The following is a 19,305-nucleotide window of genomic DNA, read 5'->3' as shown; positions in this document are numbered from 1 at the left end:
GACAACCAGATGCTGCAGCTTGCTGGGGACAGGAGAGACAGAGGCTGTGGCAGGATCAGTGCACAGCAAGGGTGCCTCTGGCAGAGGCCTGGCAAGGACACGCTGGCGGGTTTTAGAAATGCAAGACAGGTTGCAACAGGAACCCAAGCTCCGAGATAGCCCCTGCGGCTTCCTACCTGGCTGCCAAGCTGCCCCTCACCCCTGGGAGAAGGGAGGAGTGCCCTGGGGTCAAGAAGCCCCACCGAGCCAATGCTCATTCCCGCTGCCTGGGCTCCAGACATCCTCCTGGGACCACGCCAGTGGATTAATGCCTAATGGGTGGGGAAGGCTTGTGCCCGTAACACTGAGCCATGCCTATGCAGAAGGAGATGCTCTTGAACTCTTAGGAAGCAACCCCTTAGCTGTGGGGCAGACGGGCTTCGGGAAGAGAAGCCGCAGTCTCCAGGGAAAGGGATGCCAGCCTGGGCCCAAGAAGGAGGAGAAACGAATCCAGGAGCCGGCCCGGCGCCAGGGATGCCATGGGGCAGGTCCCCGCTAAGCCCAGCTGTGCTATGACAAAGCAGCAAGGGCAGGGGGGACGGAGCCGGGGCAAGCCCTGCCCAAGTGTCAGCGAGGCACGAGGCACTCAGCTCCTCTCGGGGCGAGGGCTTTGCGGCGGCACCTGCAATTTTTGTCTCCGCTGGCGGTGGGGCGGGACGGGGTTCAGACGGCGGCCCCGACACTCGCTCAGAACTCGTCTGTTTTTATGAGCAGTGGGGAAGGGGAGCGTGCCCCCGGCGCGGCGTGCCTAGGCGCCTCACGCTTCGCCTCTTCAGCAGACGCCCCCTTGCACGCATGGGGTCACTTCACACTGGACTGGAACGGACGCTGCGGACGCAGGCTGTGCCCCCTGGCTGGACAGCTGCTGTCGAGAGCCGACCGTCGTCTCAGACGTGCTCCCTCTGGTCCGATTTCCTTCACTCACCCTCTGTTCCCTGGCTCAGGAAAAGCGTGGACTGAGTCATGATCCCAGCCCCTAGCAGCTGACTGGACTCTTTCATCATCCCTCTGTTCAACCAAACCCCAAACAGGGCTGCGTGCACGCGGCAGGGCTCAGCCTCCCCACGCCAGAGGAAGAGAGGACCCTGGGGCCATGCTAACGGTGCACACAAGGGCCAGGATACGCTAATACCCGCACAAAGCCTGAGTCTGCTCCTCTGCCCAGGAGAAGCGAAAAACGATGGGCATGGGCATTAGCTTGGGCCTGCTGCAGGGTACCAGTGCGTGCAGATCTCCAGGCACGGATAGAGGCAGGGGGTTTACGTGTACTCCTAGCTGGTGTGACCGTGCAAGCGGGTCGCGGGTGCAAATCTCGTGCCTGACCTGCCCGCCGACCCCAAAGCACGAGCACCCACTGGTGCACAACGCAATGGTGCCCCTGCCCCGCCCACGGCTGCAAGAGGCGAGTGCCTGGGCACGGCGGCCCCGGATTAGGGGAGGAGGATTCCCAGTGCCAGAGGCCATTCCCGCTGGCCCAGCCGGCGCCGGGAGGACGCGTGGCCGCAATTACCCTCAGCTGCGTGCTTGCTCCGCGCCCGGCCAGGCGCTATTTTCCACCACATACTTGCTCTGTGAAGTCACAGGTGGTTCTGGGACTCATGCATCTCCGGGCCCGGCCCTCGCGGCTGGCTGGGGCGGCCAGAGGAACAACTGACGGCACACGCAGGGTGCCGGAGGGGACGGCAGCTTCCCCCCTGCCCAGACCCGAGCCCCCTGTGACCTGCTCCCGGCTGCCGCACGGCGTTGGCGGGGCCCTTGGTTCTGAGCCGGGCTGTCCCGGTGCCAAAGGTCTGCAGCATGCAAAGCAGGTCCTGCTTGGTATTTCCACTGCAGCTGGGCTCAGATGCACGTGGACACCCAGAAGGACGCATGGATGCTCCCGGCCTATTGGGCCAGATGGGGATGGGGTGGGTCCAGGAGCCAGGGCAGTGAGTGCAATGCTGGGGATGGCCCCTGCAACCAGCACCAGGTACCCAGGAGCCTCCCCTGCCCTGCACCCCCATCGCAGATCACTTCTTCTAGCATGTCCCCTCCCTCTGAGCTAATCCCAGGAGAGCTGCCCTTTGACCTGCCCCTCCCGCCGGCCACACCAGCTCCTCCAGCAATGACCGACAGCCAGAGCTGGACACAGCCCAGCAAGATCAGGAACAGGCAGTCCCGGGGTTAACGAGCAACTGCTGTAATGAGCACCAAGCTCGACTTGGCTGCAGGACCCCTGGGGCTCTTACTGCTGCCCACTCAACAGCACCCAAGTAGCCCTCCTCCCAGGTGCTGGGTCTCCAAGCCCCCTGAGCCTGACCCCTCCTGCACTGAGGAATCATTAAACTACCATGTTTCAGGAAACCCAACGCCTCAGCCGCTGCACTAGCTTCTCAGGAAGCATCTGGGGGTCCAGAGAGGCTGATCATGGGGTGGATGCTCTCCCCTGCCCCCACGCCCCAGCTCAGCTCGGCCCCCACAGCCAGAAGTCACAGGGATCGGGCTTGTGCGGGACGCTGGAACCAGGAACCTCAGAGACTGGCTTTCCTTTGCCCAAGCTCAGATCCATTGCTCAGAGAAGGCGTGAAGACTGAGTCATGATCCCAGCCCCTGGCAGCGGACTGGAGCCTTTCATTTATTAAAGCAACACTTACTGCCTGGCTGCTAAAGCACAGTCAGAAGCGGTGGGTGAATTTTGTAGCCCCTTCCAGTGTCTTTCTTCACCAGACAGCTTGATTTCGGGGCAAAGATTTGATTTCAGGGTATGGGCAAGGCTTGAGCCACTTTGTTACTGCAAGAACAGCCTGGCAGCAAGTCTGCGTGCTACAGCCTAGCCCCGGCCTTGCTGCACACGCACATGTCTCGACAAAGCTCTGGTCGACGTGAAATTGCAAACTTTAGTCTCATTCAGATGCTGGCTGCGCCCAGGGGAAAACCCAAACCTCATCTTCACTTCTCCACTCAGCAGCCCTCCTCTTTCAGCCTGTTCTTCTACGTTTTGCTTTCTAGGTCTCTACCTACCTATTTTAGCTCTAAGCCATTTGCATTGCTAGCGCACTGCACGCCTTCCTGGCTGGAGGGTCTCTGGGGCAGGGGCCGCGCTACAGCTGTGCGCCCGGATTCTGCAGACTGGTACCCAAACAAACCGAGGACGCGCACAATGTGGGGACGCTCCATCACTAGCCGAACGGTGTGGATTCTGCCCTGGGCCCAGCAGCCGGCATGCTTCACAGCCAGCTCTGCGAGGATGTAACCCCGCTGAGGACCAGGCCCCAAGCTTTGGCGCTCACCAAGCCCCAGGCAGTCGGGAGGGGAGGAAGCACCCCCGGGAGCTGGAAGTGGCCTGGGGCAGGGGCAGAGCATCCCATGGCAGCTTTACATGCACATGCAGAGCCCCTGTCCCTCTCCCCGGCTTCCCTGTGCCCCTCAGTCCGTCGAGCACGGCACGTGAAGGCAGAAACAGCCTCCGGCCCTCGTCATGGATCTGGTGTGAATTAGGGACGCCCAGGCACCGGTAGCAACCCGAGACGAAGCTGTCGCCAATTCTCCAGCCGGTGCTGTCTACCCCACCCGCACGCACGTGCTGACGCCCCCCCGTCCCGCTCCCCAGGGCAGCTGGGATGTCTCAGCAATAATCTTCAAACTAACAGCAGAGACACTGGGCCAGCCGCCAATGCCACGGCTTTATGGCACTCTCCGACTTGTTAGCCAAACGATCGCCCGGGGACCCATTTCCTGCCAGTGGCCGTTTGGAGCAGCCACTGCCGGCCCTTCATGCTGCCACCTTCTCCTCCGAGGCTTTGTTCCACCTTGTACTCCCCCCATGGCCAATCTTTCTGCCCAGGGTCCCATGCCCGAGACAGCTGGTGACTTGCAGGTACCACTGAACACAAACCTCCAAGCAGCTGGGAGGAGCTGGCGTATCCCTGCACAGTGCCCCGACCACGTGCTTTGGTGTCATTTTGCACGGGGCCCCGAGATGGGTGGAGGGCAGGATAAACACTGCCCATCCCTCGGACCCCGCGACGGCGTAGCATGCCGGCCACGCCAAGGAGGCTCTAGGGACTGGGTTGGCTCCACTCCCAATTGCTTCCATGCGCGCCTCCCCTGGAGGAGGCCCCTCCTCGCTACCCTTTGGCAACGAAGGCAGCTGGCAAGCCGTTAAAATACCGCAGGTGAAAATTATAGGTTAGCTATTAAAGCCTTTAAAAGGTCTTGGAGAAGCAAGAGAAAGCCTCTTACAGTGCTCCGCTCTGGCGGCAGGGAGGCAGGTCTGCCCAGGGGCCGCCGCCTCTGCAATGCTCAGGTGCGAGGCAGGGCCAAGCCTGGGTCTGGCCTCCCTGCACCAGACCCTGCCAGTCCTAGCTCAGCAGCCTTGCAGTCCCCTTGGCTCCTTGCAGGCAGCAATGCCCCTCGCGGCTTCTGTATCCCGGGGCGGTGAAGGAGAGGGGCGGGGAACGACTGCCCCAGCAACTAGGCTCTTGCCAAGCGTATTGCAGAGACCTATCTCGAGGAAAATGGGAGCAGGGGCCTTTGAGCTGCTGGAAGCGATGTGCTGGCCCCTAGAAACAGTGGTTCAGATCCCACCTTTCTGCTGGTTTTTCACGTACCCCGTCCCAAGGCCCTGCACCAGAAGACAGCACAGAGCCAAGAGGCACGTGGGGATGGGAGCAGCAGCAGGACCCGCCGTCAGACGGGAAGAGGGCAGTTTGACTGTGGTCTACCATAGGTTGTGCTGTCCCAGGACTACCTTCAGGGCAGAGCTGGTCTGCCGGCCCCTGCGAGGGGACAGACAGCACGGGCCCCCCGTGCCCGCGACCTTCTCCCTGCTGAGACCTGGTGCGCTGCGGACGCGACCAGAAACTCTTGGCACCACTTTCAGGCTGCGGGGAGATGGGGCAGTGGAAATGCACATGTAGGCTGGGTCCAGAGCTGCTCACCGGGGAACAGGAACTGTTGGTGGACCCCCAAAGCCCCTCACCAGGAGGAGATGCTTTCTCTTCCTCCAAGGGAACAGCTGGAAGATAAATCCAGCAGCAGTGTCCTCTGGGGACTCCTCAGGCCCTTGCTTCATGCCCCAAAATATGACCTTCAGTGGAGTCTTGATAAACTCAAGGTCATGGGCTGTCAACCCTTTACGGACAGACCGGGTGACCCCAGCCTGGCAGAGTCCAGACTGAGATGTGTGAGCACCGGCCAGCAATTTGGCAGGCAGGTCCAGGGCAGGGGCTCTAGCCTGCATTGCATCCAGAGCCTACGGGACTGCCCCTGGAAGACAGACAGCCCCGGCTGCCCCCACGCAGTGACCTAAGACAGGGCAGACGGCACGACCAAGGCCGTGCATCCGGGGCAGCACGGAAGGAACGGGGGAGAGGCGGGTGAGGGAGCCTGACTGTGGGGTAGCAAAGGCTCCTGCTGCCCCGTGCCAGGGAAGGTTGCAAGCAGCTGGGTTCCCTTCTTCCCCCAGCCCCTGGCTGCCTCCTGCCCAGAGGGGAGAAGCTGCAGGGCAGGCTGGCCGGGCAGTGGGATTCCCCCCGGACCAGCACCACAAGGAAAGCAAGCGATCCTAAGTACACCCACCCAGAGCTGGCTCCGCTCCGCCAGGCTCCGGTGAGCTCTGGGCACAGGAAGCCGGCGGTGCAATTTTGAAGGAAGTGCTCCCCGCCAAGCCAGAGCTGCAGCGTCCAAGCCGAGTGGGAGGGAGCAAACCCCTGCACAGTAATGGTGGGGCCGAAGTGGAGCGTAACCCAATTCCAGATTTCCTCCCCTTAATCCTGCGGGTGGCAGGGAAAGGACTGTGCCCTGCCAGGTCCAGGGCTCTGCCATCCCCCGGGCTTCAGGGTGGAAAAAGCGTGGAGCAGGGTGTGCCTGCACCCAGGTAGGCAGGCAGCAGTATTCCCGCCCCGCCAGCTCACCCCAGGGGCGTGGCGTGGTTGATGGAGATGACCCCCCCCAGGTGCAGCAGGTTCACATTGATGCCTGGCGTGGAGGCTGGAACCGTCTGTCAGAGGGGCCTAGGCACCCGGCTCTGGCCCTCTCCGTGCCCAGGACCTGCTCACACCTCACCTTGGGGTCTTGGGGGCTCCAGGCAGGGGCTTCTCAGGGCCAACGCAACATACCCTTTTGCAACAGCAATCTCTGCAAGTTGGCGCATTGCAACTGGTGCCTCTGCCCTGGATGCTTTGCTCCCTGGGGGTGAAAGCTGCTCCAGAGGCCCCTCCTCAGCCCTGCACATGGGCACGGCGCCCCTGGAAAGCTGGGGCAGGCGCCACCTCTTTGGGTAGGAGGCTGGAAAGCTCAGGGAGTGGCTGCTGGCTGCCACGTCCTTGCCGTGGCCATGTTCCTCCACGACGAAGCCACGGCAGAACGGGCACCACCTAGGAGACCGCGCTCCGAGGACACCGTGGGGGGGGAGCACGGCCTGAGGGCACCTGCAGGAGGGGAGCGCTGGGCTGGGCAGCGGGTTCCCCCTCTCCCCGCTGCAGGCAGGGGAAAGCCAGCCCTACCCCCTCTGCTACCTGTCCCTGGGGGCGCTGGAACGAGCTGCCGCGCTTGCCACGTGATCCATCACCGGGCGCTGCGGGCCCACGTCACGGCTTCGCACCTGCGTGCCTGCCAGGAAACACATGCACTCCCAGCCATTTCTTGCTCCGATTAAGCGGCTCTTTCCACCCAGCCCGCTGCCTGGCATGCACGCGCAACGCATGCCAGCTGGGGCTCCCGGCACCAGACCGGCACAGCCAGCTCCGCATGCTGCGGCCAGGAGCCATGAGGCCCCGCGGGAGGGAGCCTGCGAAGGAAGGCTGGGTCCCGGTGCCGGAGAACGGGCCATGCTGGGCTTTGGTGGTCTCCGGGACGCAGAGCACCCCCGCAGCAGCGCTCCCCGCTCCCTTCCCCCTCCCAAAGTAGCTCCAGCTGTCAGTGGCGCAGATTGGAAGTGCAGGTACGGGGCTGGCTCCCTGCCCGTCTCCCTTGTGTCTGTCTGGTGAAAGAGGAAGCCAGTCCACCTCTGGAATCCTTCACTCTCTCCTCGTTCCTGCTCTCCCCACTTCTCTCCCGGGGATTCGGGGTCAGTCTCTCTCTCTCGGTCTCTCTTTTTTCCCCGGCCCCTATCGGATTACAATGCAGGCAGTGTTCCCTCCAAATCCCCCACCGCACGTTAATTCTGTTCCTCTGTCTCTAACTACCAAACGGCCTTCCTGTGCCTCCTGTCTTTCCATCCCTCCTCCGCTATTTTTTATCTCTGACAAATAGCGCGCGTCAGCTCCAATTGGAGTGAGCGGGAGCGGGAAGAAGGGGCTGCGCCGAGCAGAGCGAGGCGACGCGGGGACTGGCCCGGACAGGCGGACAGATGGCACCGGGGGTCAGGAACAAGCTGAATGCCCCCCGCATCCCGGTTTCTCCTCCAGTCAGCCCCAGTAGCATCGATTTTGAGGGGAGGGCGCCGGACCAGAGCAGAGAACAAGTCACAGATCTTAGGTGCCGCTCCCAGCTCTGACACTGCTTCCCTCAGTGACCTTGGGCATGACCCCTGCTCCGTGCCTCCAGGACATGGGGTGCAGCCGTGGGGCCGGGCCAGGCACGGCTCTGCAGGAAGGTGGGTGCTAAGTGGCGATGTGCCAGGGGGTCAGCCGTGCTACCCGCGGGGCACGACTCCAGCTGGCTGTAGGGGGGCAGCAGGGCTCCGAGACTCAGATTTGGCAGGAGACACCAGGAAGCGGGAGGGCACTCCACTCTCTCGGGGGACGAGCTGCTGCTCCGTTTAATGAGCCGCGGCCACGTCGGCCAAGAAGCCGGTGCTGCTAAGATCAGGGGCGCACGGCGCTGCCAAAGCCCTGCGGAGGGGCTGGGCCGGAGCACAGCCGTGGCACGTGGTGCCCAGCCAGACACTCTCCTATGGCACAAGTCTCTGGCTGCAGCAGGGCTTCACCTGCCTGGAGAAGCCTCCGTCTCTGGCACCGCTCCTTGGCATGGAGGGGCAAACCAGTGCCCGCCGTGCAGGGACCGTCCCTCTCTTCCCGGCCCCACTCTGGCATCAGACAGGAGGAAGGGCAGGACTGGAGCTGCCCCGCGGCCCCGACGCAGCAACAGGCTAGCCCTGCGCCCCTGCTTGGGAATCCAACCTCTCAGGCTAGGAGCAGGCCCTGAACCCAGCCTCATGCACAGCCCTACAAGCACCCCAGGCCCCAGCCGCCCCTGGGCTGCCCGTGCCACGGACCCAGGGGGGACGGGACAGGGAAGCAGAGCACAAAAGGGGATCAGCCGGGACCTCCCCCCCAGCCACACACACAGGAAGCTCGGAGGCAGCTAATGAGGGGGAAAGCGCTGCCGCAATGCCCTCCCCCAGCCGGGCCCATGCTGATTTATGGTGGGGTGTTTTCTTTAGCAGACGCAGCTGTCAGCGGCTTTCCTGCCGGTGGCTCCCCCCCCAACCCCAGCCGTGCACCTGGACAGGCCCGCGGGGGCTGACCCCAGCGTCCCAGCACGCCGGAGCTCACGGAGAGCGGACCCGCGGGAGAGGGGCTGGGAGCGCAGCGCCTCTGCGGGAAGGCCCCAGGCGGAGGGCAGCGCTCCCAGGACACAGCAGAAGGACCGGGGCCACGGCCAGGAGCTCAGGTCCACAGGCTGCTCCCCAGGCCGCGCAGCAAGGAGGCACTCCCTGGCCAATGGTTTCAGGCTGCCTGCAAGCCTCCCCGGCGCTGGTCTCCCCATGATCTATATAACAGCAGTGATAATGTTCATGCCTTCCTCCACTGCACCGCCATTAGGTTTCAGAGTAAACACCGTGAGAGAGATGGCAACGGGTCCCACCTCTGTAGACCATCGTGTCCAACTATGCAGTTGTGGGAAGATTTTACTGTGAGTGCTGCTTGAGCAAAATGTTGTGGCCAGAGCCTGTTTGATGCAATGAGAGTCACACGTGGACTGAGCAGGTGGCAGTTTAACACTAACACCAGGGAGGTCTTTTTCCCCCCAGCATGGCATTAAAAGGGGGGCTCGTGGCCCCCAGAGGTGGTGGGAGCTGGGAGCTCAGCCACGTGCACCAGGGCTTGGACATGTGCTGGGAGGAAAGGGGCATCGGCGACTGGGGCAGGAGTGAGGGGCACGGCCTCTGCATCAGCCCTGCCTCAACCTCAAGGGTGGAGGAGAGGAACAAGGGAAACCCTGCTCAGACCCGGTCACTCTCTCTCCAGCCTCTGATTTCCACCCCGCGTAAGACCAGAGATGGGCAACATGGACTTGGGGTCTGCCCAGTGCATGGCAGCTCTTAGGACTGCGCTTCCAGTGTAAGCCCCGCTCGGCCTACCATGCTCCTGGAGCCAGGCCCTTGCTACACGATGCCAGCTCAGGGCATCCCAGCCAGGAAGCCCTCGGTCCGCAGCCCCTGCCCTTCACATTGGTGCTGCCAGGTGCTAACGAGAGTGCCAGGGCGCATGGACAAAGGTGCGATGGTGCGGGCCCCACCAGGAAGCGGGTTCCTTCCCGGGGATGGAGTTTGTTGCTCCTCCTCCCCGGAGCATCGCAGAGCTGGCCGCAGCCCGGGCCGCGAGCCCGTCCCAGCACTACCCTGCATCCACGCTGCCAGCACCTGCTGCGTGCCCAGCCTGTCCCCCGGCCCCGCCCTGCCCCCAATCTTTCCGTGCTGATTTACTGCCCGCAGCGAAACTTTCCCTCTCCGGCTCCAAGATTCCTCGCGTCTTGGCTCCGGCTTGCGCAAACCCGGATCGACTGTTACTATTGGCAGGGTCCGGCCCTCTCTTGGACACCAGTTGGACTTTTCCATTCCTGACACCTTGGGAGCCGTTCCCAGAGGGGCACCAGCACATCCCGCAGCTCCCGGCCCTCCGGCACCTCCCCGCAGGCGGGCACAGGGGCTAATCCATGGCAGCCGGCGGGGCTTATTCCATCTGCACCGCCTGGATGAGGAGCGCTTGTCGGGCACACACCAGCCCCGGCTGCAGCAGGTGCAGGCTTGGAGAGGGGCTGCTCTGTGCACACACCTGCGTGCATGCACATGCACACACACTCCTGGCCTAGCCCCAGGCAAGAGCTGCTCTCAGTGCCCCTTGAGCAGTGGCGAGGAACGTGTGCATTTGCTGCCCCCGGTTCCTGCTGACCCTCCCTGCCAGCTCGGCTCCCTGCCCCAGCCCCAGGGCAGAGGAAAACCTGGGCACCCCCAGCCAGCAAGGTGCGGCCGGGGGTGCCCACAGACAAGGGCAAGGCAGAGGCACGGAGAAGAGTTTGGCTCATTTATGTGCGTGCTGTCTCCTGTCGACACGCCGAGGGCCCCAGGTGCCTTCCCCAGCTCTGTGGTCCCGGGGCTCCAGCAGACACTGGCACAAAGCACCGCTCCTCCCAGAGATGCCCCCTGCCCTGAGTGCTCAGTAAAGCAGCAAATGACCAGGCACCTTGGGCTGCTTTATAAAGGGGGTGCAGGCATCTCGCTTCTAGCTCTGCTCATTAAACCTCGCAAGAGGCAACTCCTGTCTTGGCTTGGAGAGCTGCCTGGCTGGACTGGGAGAGGGACAGGGGCCCAGTGCAAGCCTGCCCATGAGCCCCGAGAGCAGCGGGTTTGGAGATGGCATTGGCACATTGCCTGGAGGATGGATGCCGCATCTCTCCCACGTCTAACCCAAGAGCGGAGCCAGCAGCGGGATGGGCACGGCATGACACTCCTTCCCTCTGTGCTGGTGCCAGCCCTGGCAGAGCGAAGCAGGGGCTGGGATGTGGCTCAGAGACGCCTCTGCTGCCCCCACCCAGCCCGGGCTTCAGTTGGCTTTAATCAAGCCCCACCGGCCCCGTAGGATGCCTCCCTCCCAGCCATCTGGGAGCAGCCGGAGAACCGGATGAAAGGAAACCGCATTAAGCCCCTCGCCACGAGGAGAGGACAGGTGGCGGGTCTGGCTGACGCTGCCTTGCCCCCCGCCCCCCCTCCGCAACGTCGGCACCTGCATCCCCTCTCCGGCCCCTGCCCCGGGAAGGAGCAGCTTGTGCCGGGGGAGCAGCACGGGATGCGGCTCCCAGGACCGGCCGGCCAGGCACGGCCGAGGCTTCTGTGTCAACAATCCTCCCGCCTAGCAAAACACGGCCCCTGCGCCACTGAACGGCCCATTAACCAGAGGTTTCCTGCCGGGCGGAGAGTGTCGCGGCTGCGGCTGGGGTCCTCCACCAGGGACCGGTCGCTCCGGAGGGGGTGGCGGCCGCGGGAAAGGCCCCTTCCCAAGCCGAGGTCCCCTGGCAGCGCGGGGTGAAAGGCAGAAGAGCTCCCTATGCAGGATCCGAACTCAGCGCTGCTGGGGTCCCCGTCCCAACCGGCAGCCGGGTCCTGCCGGCCTCCCCCATGCAGGACTGGGAACACCCCATAGACACCAGGCTGGGGCCATGCATACTTTTGACGGTCCCCATTTAGAAACAGGGCGCAAAGTCCCCGAGGGCCAGCTCACCAACGTGGCCGCAAGACCCTGCAGCTGAGTGCCCAGGGAGTGGGGTCTCCACACTCAATAAGGCCGTCACCCACCCTGCCCCTTTATGGAGCACTGGGGGCCAACCCCTTCGGCAGGCATGCCCCGTGCCTGCTCACGGGCCGCTCTGATCCCCTTCCCCTGCCTGATCTGCTGCTCTGCTTTCTGCTCCTTGCCCTGTGCCCCAGTATACTGCTCCGTGACCTATCAGCTGCCATGTTGCCTGTCCTGCTGCCTGTTGCATGTCCCACATGATTGTGTGTGTGCTGCATGCTGCCCACCGTGGTCACAGAGCCCCGCCAGCAAGGACAGAGCCGTACCAAATGATTCCCAACGCGCTGGTCCGACCCAGGGCACATTTAACGCCAACAGCCTGAGCGCTGTCGTCCCACGAGATGGGAGAATTGGCCCCAAACCAGAGAATGACTCAAACCTGCCACGGGCTCCGGACACAGGTGCTCCAATGTCCAAAACGAGGGAGCCGCCGGTCAGAGAGGGCAAGGCGAACGGCTGGGGAAAGAGCACAGACAACGCGGCTCGCACCTGGCGCTTCAGGGTCCAGCTACTCCAAGAGCCTGCCCAGGGCCAGTGGCCCTCGCATCGCCCCAGTGGCAGAGTCCATGGGCTCTCACGGTCCCCTGCACAGAGAGGACACACCCTGCACAGAGGTGGACACAGAGCCTAAACCCAGCCCCTTATGATGTCCACACGAGACAGGCACTGAAAGAGAGCGCGGAGCCAAACCCGTCCCCATACCGCGGGCTTGCAGAGCGCCGGCACCTGCTGCCGTGGTGGAGCAGCACAGCACCCCTCACCTCCCCGTGCCGCAGCGAAGGCTGCCAGCCTGGTGTTGGTGCAGGGGCCAGAGGACAAGCTGTGGCTCGACTCGAGCTCATCTTCCCGGGGGAAGGTTTGGCACTCGTCTGAACGCCTCCAGGCAACAGGCAGGACCCATCTGAGGCCCTCCCTGCCTCGCCCATGGAACCACATAGACAGGGCAAGAAATGAGCGTATACAGCGCACCTGGGCTTTCCTCCAGCCTGCAGGACTCCTGCTGTTTGCATTTCACTAGACCTCTGCTCCCCTTGGGGCTAACAGTGGGGCCAGGGGATGAAAGGAGCAGCTGCAGACGGAGGTTATGAGGTCGAGGGTTAAGTTTTGGCCTCTTTTACCACTTTAGGGGAAGCAGATTGTCCACCCACCCTGCTATCCCCAGCCTGGGATGTCCATTTGCCCGGGGCAGGGCAAAGCAGGGCCTAGCGGCCCCCTAGTCTCCTCGAGAAACTTCCCACCACACCGACTCCCTCATGCATCTCCTCCCTGCCCCATTGCCTGACCGGCGCCAGGCGCAGGTCCAGCCACCTACAAGTTTATCAGGGGTGACCACCAGGATCTGGGGGAACGTCTGTTCACCAGAGCGCCCCAAGGGATGACGAGGTCGAACGGTCACAAACTCCTGCAAGACCGTTTCAGGCCGGACATAAGGAAGAATTTCTTTACTGTCCGAGCCCCCAAGGTCTGGAGCAGTCTGCCAGCGGAGGTGGTTCAAGCCCCTACATTGAACACCTTCAAGAGCAAACTGGATGCTTATCTTGCTGGGATCCTATGACCCCAGCTGACTTCCTGCCCTTCGGGAGGGGGGCTGGACTCGATCTCCTGAGGTCCCTTCCAGCCCTAATGTCTATGAAATGGCTGCCAGCTCAAGGGCAAGCAGGTTGCTCTTGCCCAGGCTTTCCTTCAAAACAAAGCTCCCGATCGCCGCACCGGGGCAGCGCTTGATGGGAAAACCGGGCGCGGGAGGAAAACCTGACTCTGCAAAGGGGAAGGGACAAGCCAAGCCTGCGTGGGGGCAGCTGGACAGAATGGGGACCTCTGCCCCACAGCCCATGCAAGGGGGCTATATGTGACCTCTGCGGCCCCGATGACCGCACAGGCCCATCCGGGAGCCGTGGCCGTGAGCGCTTTTCAAGACGCAGCTGGAACGGGGCAAGCGGCTGTCCCGGACACCGAGGGGGCTGCTCAGGAGCTGGGGAAACATGAGAAAGAGCCGCCCCCGTCGCCCAGCCAGAGCGCAGCCTGCCGAGAGCGCCCAGCGGCCGGGGGCGGAGGGAAGCGGGACGCGCTCGGGAGCAGGGCCCTGGCCAAGTCCTCCGGCAGCTGTCGGGTCAGTAGCAGGGAGAAGCCATTAAACAGCGCTTGGCTACAGAGCAAAGGCGTGCAGCTCCCGGGCACACAAGCGCACACAGCTGCACGCTCCCATGACAGCCGAGACCAGAGGCACACGGGCCACAGGGTGCCCGACGCGGGGGGTGCAGGGTGTAGGCACGTGCTGTCCCAGCCCAAAAGCTCCCGTTCTGGGCCCCGAGAGAAACAAAAGCTCTCCATCCAAAGCCGACCGGCCCCTCATCTGTGTGGTGGGATGCAGGGCAGATGCTGTGGGGGTTGATTTGGGAGCCCTGTGCTGGGTTCCCCGCACTCCCCAGAGCCCCTCACGTCCCCCTGCTCTTCCTCCGACACCCGAAACAAAAGCAGGTCTGATGCCCCAGCGTTTTGGGGCTGGGGGCTTCCACCTGCCCTCCCTTCCTTTGTGCCAGGGAAAGCGAGAAGGTCAGTGCTGGCAGCAAAACTGGGTAACGTGTCCCCAGGCCTGTCCACAACCACGCCAGACTTTGGCAAAGTCAAGGGCAGGCTCCTGCCGGGAGCTGAGGCACAGCCAATGCTCCAGGGGCAGAGTAAGCCGGGCAGGAGTCACAGGCAGGCTACACCACGCTTGGAGGGTGGCCGGGAGAGGGCTCTGCCTGCGAAACCCCCGGGTGCATCCCGCACATCACCACCGTTGCACGGCTTGGATGGACACAGAGGGTACACGGACGAGGCAAGCGTGCCTGGGCCTTCGGGCCCCGACTGGCCCTTGTAAACCCAAGCACTGCAGAACCACCACGATGAGCCCTGGAAGGGGGGACCTCTGCCGGCATGGTCCCAGGGGCCGCAAGGAGATGGGAGGCATGGGGCAAACAGCACTTGCTGCACGGCAGGGACACGTGAGAGGCTGCTGCTCTGTCTGGGGGCTGAGACCCCCTTTTGCGCTGGTGACTTCCCCATCCCCTGTTCTGGGGAAGCCTGCAAGTACGTGGCAGGGATGCGAGAAAAGCGACACACGGCAACGAGGGACCTGCACCCCACGCCTGCTGCAGAAGAGGATCGAGACCCCCATGTGCCACTCACCCACCCACCCGTAGCCAAGGCACTGCCTGCCAAGGACCGTGCCTGGTGACCTGCCGATCCACGGGTCCCAGATCCCACGACTGCCGCCCTCTGCTTGGGGAGGAACCTGGGACACAATGGCAGCGAGGCCGGGGCCCGGAGCAGCCTGGAGCCACGGGGGCCTGGGTGAGAGATGGAGCCTGGGCAGCGCAGATGGGGCAAGGGCAGCCCCCGCACCACCACTTTCTGGGAGCCGCCGAGTCCGGCAGCTTCCGGCAGCAGGAACGAGGTTGCTGCAGGTTCCCTCGGCCTGGATGTAAACTCGCTCTGCAAGGGCTGAGCCGTAAGCTGAGCGGAGCCCCAGGACGCAGAGGGGGAAAATAAATGGAAAAAAGTTTCCACTCGTCAGATGAAAGTTGTTGTGGGTTTTTCTCTCTCTCTCCTTTTCCCCTCTCTCCCCCCGCTCTTTTGGGTCAGAGACCGGATCGTTTAAATGTATTCGGTGATGTCATTCCTTCCAGAAGGAAAAAGCCTTTCCTGCCCCAAATTGAGCTACTTCACAAATACTTCAAATATCAAGTTCGGGGCAGCCAGGAACGCAGTCGCCAAGTCCCCTTTCCTCAGGGCTGTATCGACACTTGGGTGCTTCTCTGAACGCTGGCCCCCTGGGTGGCCTGAGCCTCACGGCCCACGCAGCGACACGTCCCCGCCGAGCCAGCCTGGGATGCAAGGGTTACTGCACCGTGTCCCGGTGCCAGCAGGCTGCACAGAGCCAGCCTGAGTTTCCACTCGGAGATGCCAGCCCAGCCCAGCCAGGCCAGGCCCACGTCTGGATGACGTGTGATGGGAGGCATTCCTGCCACGCGGGCTGATACCGGGGCAGTGGCGTGTGGGACCGGGCTGGCTCCCCACTGTCAAGCCCCTGCAGATCGAATACCCCGCTCTCCCCCATCCCGAGCACACACGCTACGCAAGGAAACTTTCTGCTCTGGCCAGCAATGCACTCCCCAGTCCCTCTCAGCTGCTTGCGCTGAGACAGACTGTCCCAGTCCTACCCAGGGGGGTGAAATCCAGCCCCAGAGCTTGCTGAGGTCCTGGAGCAGAGCTAGAGCCTATTGAAGTGGGGAGCGCTGGGGCGGGCTGAGCTTGGACACCCCCCACCTGCCAAGGCAGTGCCTGGTCTCTGCATGAACCCAAGTTGCTCCTCACCTTTGGGAAACCTTTGCAGGCCCCAAAGCCACGGCCTCCAGCAGAGAAGGTGCATCAAGGCCCAGCGGCAGGCAGAGACGGTCCCTGTCTGGCACGACGTGGGGAGCGCCTCCCGGGCAGACCACCACGTCAGGCAAACTGGGAATAACTGGGACACCCGATGCCGCAAAGCGGCCGGGCCCTTCCTCCCCTCTCATGGAAGTTCCCTTTCCTCTCAGTGAGAAACAAACCAGAGCCCCCAGGACTTCCCCACCCGTCACATCCCCAGGATCTGCATCCTCTTGAAGCGAAACACCCAAATCTTGCCGAGGTCTTTCACCCTTCACGTACTCATCCTTTGTTCCTTGGAAATCCACGTCTCTCCTCAAGGGAGCGTGGAGCCCCGAATCCCACTGGCCTTCAGAAACAGGGTCAGTGCTATTCCTCGCCCCACATCTTATACTCTGCTTTCTGAACTCCCGCTGGGCACACCGCTGTGGCTTCGACGGAGCAGTCCTCCAAGACAGGGTCACACAGGGCAGCCGGTGAGAAGTTCCCAGTACTCCACGCACCACGCGACTTTCTTTGCAGCCATGGGGATTAACTCGCTGCCCTCCTGGTCCCTGGGTTTGTGCAGGGCCCTGCATTCTTCACTAGCCCCAAAAAAAATCACCTAACGGTATTTGGAAAAACTTTGGAGAAGGGGCGACAGGATCACGGATGCACTATCCTTGACTCTGTTGACATACGGGGGCTCTTTCGGTGTCATTGTGCAAGGCAGTGCTCTCTCCGGACCCCCCACAAAGCACCCACTGCTGGTCAAACCGGCCTTCGCCCAGCCAGCAGTGACCTCCTGCGGCCCAGACAGGGTGAGCCAGGCGTGCCCAGCTAGCCAGGGAAACAGGATGTCACGCTACAACCGAGCGGTATTGCTGCAGGTGACGAGGCTGTGGCAGGGAGGGCAGTGCCGTGCTCAGCTCAGAGCTGTCCCGAAAACCCCGAGTCCAGCACAGCCTAGCCTCACCGCTGCCTCGCGGGCGACGCACGGATGCCGGCAGCAGAGCTCTGCTAAGTGTTTAATACGGGCCGTAAGTGGGAAGCTCGAAGCATCTGCGAGCGCTGGCTGGTCAGGAAGCACACAGGCGCACACACACACATGCACACGCACGCAGGGAGCGATGAGTTGAAGGAGCCGTCTGCCAGCAGCACATTCTGCAGGGTTTTTTCTCTCTTGGCTAATCAGCTACTGAAAGAAGAGCTCCCCGGGCCCGGCCAGGCGCTGCGCGCTCCCCCCTCCCCGCCCGGGTCAGCTGCGCTGCGGAGGAGGGAAGTGGGCTTGGAACAGCCGCCGGCTCACCGAGGAGCGCTCAACGCGCCTTCATTCATTATCCACTGACATATGGAATAGTCATTGTGGGAGGAAACAGAACCAAACAAAAGCCCCAAACTGCTTCCTCCCAGCGAGGCCCTGACAGCCTCTGCAGCTCGCGGCCATTCATCTCCGAGCAGCTAAGAGGAAGAGACACTTGGACGGCACGACAAGTGTTGAAGGGATGGCTGGGGGGGAAGAGCGGGGGGCGTGGACCGGCCTCCCCGAGGATCACCGGCCTGCCGGGGAAAGCGCCGGCCCACCACGCTCGGGATCCTGGCACCGACTGCCAGAGCCGGGCGCGAGAGGAGAGGGCCCAGCGCGCGCGACACTGGGCTCCCTTCTCCGAGCGCGCCCGGCCGGTCCCGGCCAGGAAACCAATTTATTTTGTTGTGTCTCTTCTCAGAACGCACGGTAGAGACCGGCCCGGGCACCGGGCCAGCCTGAGCGCCGGCAGCTGCCAAGTGAGCAGGAGCACAGCGAGAGGAAATTTAGTCTGCGCTAAACACAGGGGCATAGCAGGTCTGAGCTATTATTCTTTATTAAAGAGCTCCGAAACCCACGCACATGCAGGGGGGAGAGTGCGAGAGCTACGGAGCCGGCCCCCGAACGGCAGCCTGGGCCACGTGGCCTCACCTGGACCGCAGGCAGCGCCACTCACCGTCCCAGTGCCCACCCTGCCCTTGGGGGAAGACCCCACGGCCGGGGCCCACTAGAGACTGCAAGGGCCTGGCCCTGCGAGAGTCGCACTCGGTGCCCAAGGCAGGCACCGGCTGGGCTCAAACTGCTATGCAAGGAACGGGGCGAGACGCAACAGGAGAAGCCAGTCCACAGACTACGCTAAATGCAAGGGCATAGCAGGCCTGAGCTATTAATCTTTATCAAAAAGCTCTGAAACCCATCACGTGGGAGAGGGGGTTTCAGACCATCCCCTTTTAACCACTGTCCCGTTTTAACAGGGAAATGCAATCTAGGAGAAGGGGGCAACCCGGTGCAGACAGGAGGATGCACTTCTGTGTGAGGTACAATGAGGCTGCAGAGCTCAGCGCTGCAAGGGGCAAAGGGCAAAGATTTAACAAGGTCCAAAGAGGGGCTGGGCAGGTCTTTGGGTGCCAACAATGTCCAGCTGTCCTAAGCACTGGTCACAGGCTCTGGAAGTGTTCTGGCGCCTACGTTTCCAGGATGGCAGCAAACGCATCAACAGCAGAAGAGGCTACGCCCCACCCCCAACAGCAAAGTTCCTTGCCCCCTTCTCTGAAACACCTGGAACTGGGCACCGACAGACGCGACACTAGGGACTTCGGGTCTCCTCGTCTCACAGTCTTCAGGCCCCCTTAGCCAGAAAGGTGGCTGCAGCCTGCCACTTTCCAGCAAGGTGCACGTGACCCTGGGCTCCTGGCAAAGCCCAACTGTCCTGGTTGAAAAGAGACAAGCAGTTCTGAAATCCCACATCAACAGCAGCCACCGCAGATGGGCTTCACTCCGCTTCCCCAGGCCCCAGCTCAACCCTGACCTTCTGGGGACCACCGTGCAGCTGCAGTACAGGGGCCAGGCTTGAACACTGCCAGGGACCATCGCAAGCAGAGATGCATTCAGGTCCACAACCTCACAGCAAAACCCCGCAGCCTGCCACTTTGTTCGGAGACTGATTCGGACGTGAAGCTCTGGGCAAGGCCACCATAGGCAAGACGCAGCCGTGGGAAGGATGCAGCCTGGCAGGGATGGGAGTCCGCCTTCCCTCCATGCATGCAGCACAGCGGAAGGACGAAAGCCGTCTGGGCTCGATGAGCAAGACAGCACCTAAGCAGCACTCTCAATCGAATGAGAACTAAGGTCTCTACCCTGGCTGGGTCCAGCAGAGCCCTGACCAGTGGTGTAAGAGCCAGCGCCTGATGGAGCTGCACGTCTGCCCACACCCCCCAGTGGTGACGACCCAAGGGTTGGGGTAAGGAGGGCTTGAGAGGAGCACTCTCAGCTTCTCCCCAAGCAACAACGCATTAAAAGTTCCCCCGGCAAAGGCTTCACGTGAACTGGACGCCGGCTGCAGAGGGAGGCTGTTTGCAG

General features: G+C 62.7%; 1 protein-coding gene across 2 annotated transcripts in view; it reads right to left on the bottom strand.

Annotated features, from left to right (window-relative positions):
• Positions 1-19,305, bottom strand: part of BOP1 (BOP1 ribosomal biogenesis factor) — a 60,026-nt gene that overhangs the window by 21,055 nt on the left and 19,666 nt on the right. The window lies entirely within an intron of this gene.

The sequence above is a fragment of the Crocodylus siamensis genome, chromosome 3, assembly GCF_052110815.1.
Source record: "Crocodylus siamensis isolate JL-2025a chromosome 3, ASM5211081v1, whole genome shotgun sequence".
NCBI lineage: Eukaryota > Metazoa > Chordata > Crocodylia > Crocodylidae > Crocodylus > Crocodylus siamensis.
This window is presented reverse-complemented; position numbering and strand designations above follow the sequence as displayed.